The sequence below is a fragment of the Syngnathoides biaculeatus genome, chromosome 20 (genome assembly GCF_019802595.1).
Source record: "Syngnathoides biaculeatus isolate LvHL_M chromosome 20, ASM1980259v1, whole genome shotgun sequence".
Lineage (NCBI taxonomy): Eukaryota > Metazoa > Chordata > Actinopteri > Syngnathiformes > Syngnathidae > Syngnathoides > Syngnathoides biaculeatus.
The window spans coordinates 3,722,780-3,729,596 of NC_084659.1; positions in this window are offsets into that span (position 1 = coordinate 3,722,780).

Below are 6,817 nucleotides of genomic sequence, written 5' to 3' on the forward strand. Positions count from 1 at the left end.
GATCCTCATAAGGGTCGCGGGAGTGCCGAAACCTATTGGACAACACCCTGAACTGGTCACCGGTCAGTTGCAGGGCAGGATGTGAATAATGTTACGTAAAATGCATCATTAAATATCATTCAAATTAGAATGCGTGCAACAAACGAACCATTCTGCTCTGTGTAGGACAATTCGAGGCTGCAGATTTAACACAGCGTCCAGTAGTTGACATTTTGGCTCCTCCTTTTTCGGTCCGTAAACTTCTATCTTGTACTCTACCCTTCTTCTTGCATACATTTGCACACGACGATCACAAAATTTTCTGGTCGACGTTGGAGTCACGAGAAAAAGCAAGCGCAAACCGAACACTTAAAAAAGAAAAAGGATTAGGAATCCAGATAATGATACAGAAAATAATTTGTTGCAGGATATTATTTCAGAATCATAGACAAACAACACTGATAGAATGTAGCTGTTGGTATTTTGTTTTTGTATTCATTTTTTCCTTAAACATATTTCTGTATGGCGGCACGGTGGATCAGCTGGTAAAGCATCAGGGCGGCATGCTGTGGCATCTGTAAAGCGTTGGCCTCACAGTTCTGAGGTCCCGGGTTTGTGGGTTTCCTCCGGGCACTCCGGTTTCCTCCCACATTCCAAAAACATGCAACATTAATTGGACACTCTAAATTGCCCCTAGGTGCGATCGTGAGTCTGGCTGTTTGTCTCAATGTGCCCTGCGATTGGCTGGCAACCAGTTCAGGGTGTACTCTGCCTCTTGCCCGTTGACAGCTGGGATAGGCTCCAGCACTCCCTGTGACCATCGTGAGGATTAGCGGCAAAGAAAATGGATGGATAGATGGATATTTCTGTATTTTTTTACTAGACATTCCTTCTAGTTGGTGGTGGAAAGAAGAATACCTCAATCCTTTTCTCTGTAACTTAGCGAAGTGTTGATCACAAACGTGTCTCTTTGTTAGCAAGCTAAAATAAGATGAAATAGGCCAGGTCAAGAAGTTTTAACATGTGCGAAAGGACACCAACGGGACACGAAGACTGCACGAACGATGTTGTAGTCCACTAAAGTAGTGATCAGGTATGTCCTGTGTCTAACAATCAGCCCAAATTCAGGAAGATTTGCTGAAGCACGATCATCCCTCTTCCCACATGGTGAAAAGTGGAAAGATACGTATAAGAGAGGCCAGTTGTTTATGGAAGTGATGTCACGAATCACATAATTTTTGTCACTGCTAGGCAAAAGCAACAATGGCAAGTATCAACAAAGCGAATTACTGTAGCATGAAATCTCAACAATGTTTCGATTATGTACAAACGCTACTGTTTAAAGTCCAAAAGTGGTACTTGGAGAAGCTGGGATATCGTGGCGGCACGTGTATCTTGCCGGATCCTTACTATTTGAAGAATGGATGGGTTGATGATCAGTCTTTGTGGCCCGACATTACTTTCACCGATATATATTTTTACCTCGTTGATACGCCCGGACAGTTCACTCACGATAGTCTGAAGGCATACAAGTCCCTCAAAGCCTGTGAATACGTAGAAAGTGGACACATGCATCCCGTGTTTTATTGCAACGAAGAGCAGTCGCCGTATTGTTTTTTGAAGACAAAGGTCATCCCTTCAGCGACTTCAGGGCAAACCTCATCGACCATGGAGGTGCTTAAACAAATCTGAGGGGACTGTACATGTTGGCAGGGTAACATGGTTCATTTAAATTGATTTTTGACTGAAAACATTTAGTCGACAAAAATCCAAAATATCTTAGAAATGTGAATTGATGATGTTGTTATTTCAGGATACCATCTGCAATACCCCTCCTCTGACAGGGATACACAAATTTTATGACGTGAAAAATTATTTATTCAAAATATTGGATTCATACCTAATTGTATCTTTGACAAGGTCTTGTATTTTTATGTTTTGTTAATTTTTATTATTTTTTGACAAGAATAAATTTGAATATCCCTTTTTTCCCCATGTGTGATTTAACACCGTTGACTTTTTCCTTTTATCATTCCAGTCTAGGTGAGGTATGCAGTCATGCTGCAGCCCTCTTGTTCAAGGTTGATGCAGCTGTCTGTCCTGGTCTTACATCAACAGCATGCACAAGTGAAGTTTGCAAGTAGAATGCATCATACAGAAATGGGGTATCAATTTCAACTTAATGTATTTCAATATAACAGGAAATATTTCCAAATTATGTCATTGTATGAATGCTGTGTTATCTGAACCTGTTAACGGTGTTTTACAATGATTTGCTTTTATTTCAGCTCAATCCAATACCAATCAGTGACGTTGATATCTCAGGAAGTCGAAAGACTGACATTTCAACGACATCAGCAACAAGGAAAGCTCCGCTACCAGACAGGAATACCCTCCAATCACTGCGAGATGTTTGCCCTAATGCAGTTTTCTTCAAAACCATTCCTTCACTGGATGAGGAAGACACAGACAGCACAGGAAGAATTTACCCATTTTATCATTAATGTATATCATTGAATCTGTTATGTACAGACATATCAAATGGATCTGTTAACCATTAAAATATTAGGATAGCAATGATGTATAACTCCTTTGTATGTCATTTCTCATGTTTTTGCCAAAATGAATGCACTTTTTATGGAAGTTGTGTAAATCATAAACACAAATGTCAGCAATTACTATGAAACATCAAACAATGACGGCTGCAAAGTTCGATTTGGTTGGGTAATATGAACAATGCATTATTTCTCCTCAACTTTAAGTGTATGTCATAAAGTTTGCTCAAAACTTAATTGTGAGAAAGTTTGAAAGGGAAGTCAGATTAATACATGCCCTGTCATTTTGCGGTAAGTCATTAAAGCAACTTAGGATGTAAATTTGAAAGAGCACAGCATATTTTCATAATATTGTCAAACTGAGACCCAAGGTTAATTCTCATAGTTGTACTCTGAATGTTAAAATTTCCAACACGCTCAATGCCTCTCTCCACATGAATCCTCACACGAGCAAGCCTCCTCCCGATCTGGATTTCCTTCGGGCTGAGCTGTAACTTCCCTCTTGTAAAAGCCGGAATGGCCAGAGAGGCACCTTGAGCAGCAAGCTCATCATCAATCCAAAAAAAACACTATCTACCAAAACAAGATGCCCATGTTCGAACAGTTGCGGCAATCCAGGCCTCTGAGTGATGACCTTGTCTGAAACTCTTCCTCCGAAGGCTTTTGAAACAAAAGTAACAGCCCCAACTGGTGAAATGGCAATCAAAACTTTCACAGTGTTATGACTCTTATTGTTAGATCAAGTCAATCCTCGAACAGTGAAATTTCCTGGTCTTTCTATGAACACCTCACAGCAGTCAGTTATTACCCTATGAAGTAAGAATAATTTTATTGTGTTGTTTTTCCATAATTAAAAGATGTTTCGCAATAGCTTCGTATATGTTTCGCAATAGCTTTGTATAACCTAAAAGACGATCGCAATAGCTTTGAATAACCAGCAATGTCATAAAAGGATGTTTGGATAACCAGCAATGTCATAAAAAGATGTGCTTGTGTTATATGATGTCGTGCAACGCCATCTGTTGGTAACAAAGAATAGTGTGGCGTCAGGCGGGATGAATTGGCCACTCACCCCTCCTTCCGCACACGCTTAGAGTATAAAAGGAGAACTTTGGATACTCTCGGTAGAGTCTGCTGCGGGTTGCGTACGGACGCCCAGCCGGTATTGAAGCTGCTCTACCTGGAGTGTTGGCTCTCCCTCCTATTGGCGCACGGTAAGAGCTGTATATTCTTCTAAGAGCTGGTTGGATATTACTTAGCTTCATACCACGTGATTTGTGCTTGTGCTTGTGTTACCATTTCTGTGTGGGACCAATAAAGTGCCAATTGTTGGTAGCCAGAAGTGTGTCTTGTCTTCATTTCTGAGTGCCTATCTCCGACGAACCTATTAAAATTTGATACCGAACTCCTGAGCGAGGTATCAGAAATGTTTTAAAACATTTTTGGCGTTGTCGGCAGGATCGCGGAGAATACATTCAGAAATGGCTTGTTGCTTTAAGAGCAAAACTGTGAAGGAGGCGGAAGTGGCCTCAAGTTTTAAGTGTAAAACTGTGAAGGGAGCGGAGGTGGCTCCCAATGAGGATGGCGTCTCCGACTGGGAGAGCCTTGGATTTGAAGAAATAGGGAAACTCCTTAGACGGTACGGGGGACGTCCTAAGCCGTGGATAGGAGAAATTCCCTTGGCAACTCCACCGCTGCTACAGCGCATGTTAAGCAGGGTGGATGTGAGGGACAAAGCCCCGCTGGGTGGCGTCCGAGAGATGTTGTGGATTTTTGCCGAAGCCTGGAAGGAAAGAACAAAGGCTTTGGATAAAGTATGCGCTTCTGAAATGCAAAAAGATAAAAAGATAGCGCAACTTGAAGAGAATATTAAAGCGCTCGAATCTGACCAAGCTAAAGCGCAGAAAATCTTGGAGAAATCAGTGGCTTTTATTTCTTCAATGGCGCGCGAGAAATAATAAAAGACCGCGTCGCATCGACCCAAAACAGGTCCGCTCTTTCGCTGTGGCACTCCAGGAAGACTGGGAGCCAGAGGGATGGAATGGCGACATATGGGGAGATGGCGACATGCAATATGGCGGGGAAATGAAACCTCAACCGCTGTATCCACAACTTGGACATCTCCAAGTTAAACCGATCTCGCGGAGACGGGAGGAACAGCATGTTGTCTTGCCCGTCTTTGAAGAACAGCGAGATGAGAATAATGTGCCTATAGTTGATAGGGAAGGAAACCCTATAATGAGGCAAATAGAACAGCCTCAGCTGCCGCCCAGAATGACGATAACAAAAGAGGACTTCTCTCAGGAAGAGATAGCCCATTTAACATCAAAGTATCGACAAAAGCAGGGAGAACCAGCTGATTCTTGGCTCAGCCGGATGTATGAGGAAGGAGCTGATGCCATAGAGCTTGACTCAGAGGACTTTTCGCGATTTGGAGGCTTGAGTTCAGATTCTCGAATGAATGCCGAGTTTCGTGCAAACGGGAGAGCAATGGCGGTAGGTGATTCTTTTTCGCTATTTGCCTTGTATGCTATGACAGCGCAATCTGTGTATCCAACGTGGCATGATTGGCCCGAGATCAAAGGGCCTTGGGTAACCATCCGCGACGCAATTCACAGAATGGGGAGATTGTGTACACGCGAGTCGATATCGCGAGCGGGTCATGCTTTTATTGATGAAACAGCAGTGCCAAAGGTGGTGCGTGATGCAATGATTCGAGACGCACCCCCCCACTACAGGTCTGCGATACTTACTATTTTGTTAGGAGCCGTCGATAACAGCTTCAGTGACGTAAAAACGCGCTTGTTGGAGTTGGCGACTTTGGGAGATTGGGGAGACACAGTACATCAGCCTTGCCCTGAGAATTACAGGTCCGAAACAGATGGCAAACGACCGCGCGCGAAACCGCCCGAAGCCGGGAGTAGTAGGCGGGAAATGTGGAAAGCACTCATTGTAGCGGGAGCACCGGCAGAAGAAATTGACGGGCTACCCACAAGTGCCTTGGCTGCGAGATGCAAACAAAGGGGATTGAAGGTAAATTGCTTGAGCAGGGGATCAAAGGGAAAATCAGAAATTGCTCAGCTGGCCACCATCATAAAGGGAATGATGACGCCGGCAGCTCAACCAACAGCCCCTCCCTTGGATGCATTTGAGGATGAAGAAGAGGAAGAGGAAGATACAGACTGAAGCGACGACATGCTAGTAGACACAAGAGGCCCCAGCTATGTGGCTGCTGTGAGAAAGGGCCGAGCGAAACCCAAGAGTAAGGGGAAAAATAAGGACAAGAGGTCACGTACCTTTGACCTCCTCAGCTAGGATGGAGGACAAACTCAGTCAACCAGCCAGAACAAAATTATCAATCGATGGTCAGTTGGGGACATCAGACCCCCATGTTCAATTGGACACGGAAACCCTGATAAAATGAAGGGTGAAAATGTTCCACTGCGAGGATTGGGGGGACAAATTGTAAATGGAAAAGCAGTAATTCTTCCATTGAAAATTGGGAAAATGCCAATACGGAAATTTGAAGTGGTCGTCACCCCCATCCCAGAGTGGATAATTGGAATGGACATCCTGGCTGGAATGACTTTGTATTTGAAAAAGGTAAATTTCAATTTGGAACAGGAATTGATGTGCGGACAATATTGATGGGAAAGGTAAAAATGACACCGTTTCCCATATCTTTGGGGAAAATGCAATCAGGACCTCCTCGAGCTGCAGAAATTATAGCTCAGGGGTCTGATGCCACAGTCAGTGTTTTATATCAAGGAGAGGAAAAATGGGTGAACTTACCCGTGAACAAATGTTACATGCGAGAATACTAATCATGTTTTCTTTTGTCAATAGTGGTAACCATATTTGTTGCAGCTTGGTGGGTGCTTGTTGAAGTGGGAGCTGTTGATTGGACGCTTAGAGTATAAAAGGAGAACTTTGGATACTCTCGGTAGAGTCTGCTGCGGGTTGCGTACGGACGCCCAGCCGGTATTGAAGCTGCTCTACCTGGAGTGTTGGCTCTCCCTCCTATTGGCGCACGGTAAGAGCTGTATATTCTTCTAAGAGCTGGTTGGATATTACTGAGCTTCATACCACGTGATTTGTGCTTGTGCTTGTGTTACCATTTCTGTGTGGGACCAATAAAGTGCCAATTGTTGGTAGTGTGTCTTGTCTTCATTTCTGAGTGCCTATCTCCGACGAACCTATTAAAATTTGATACCGAACTCCTGAGCGAGGTATCAGAAATGTTTTAAAACATCCTACAATGCTTATAGGTATCCTTAATTATT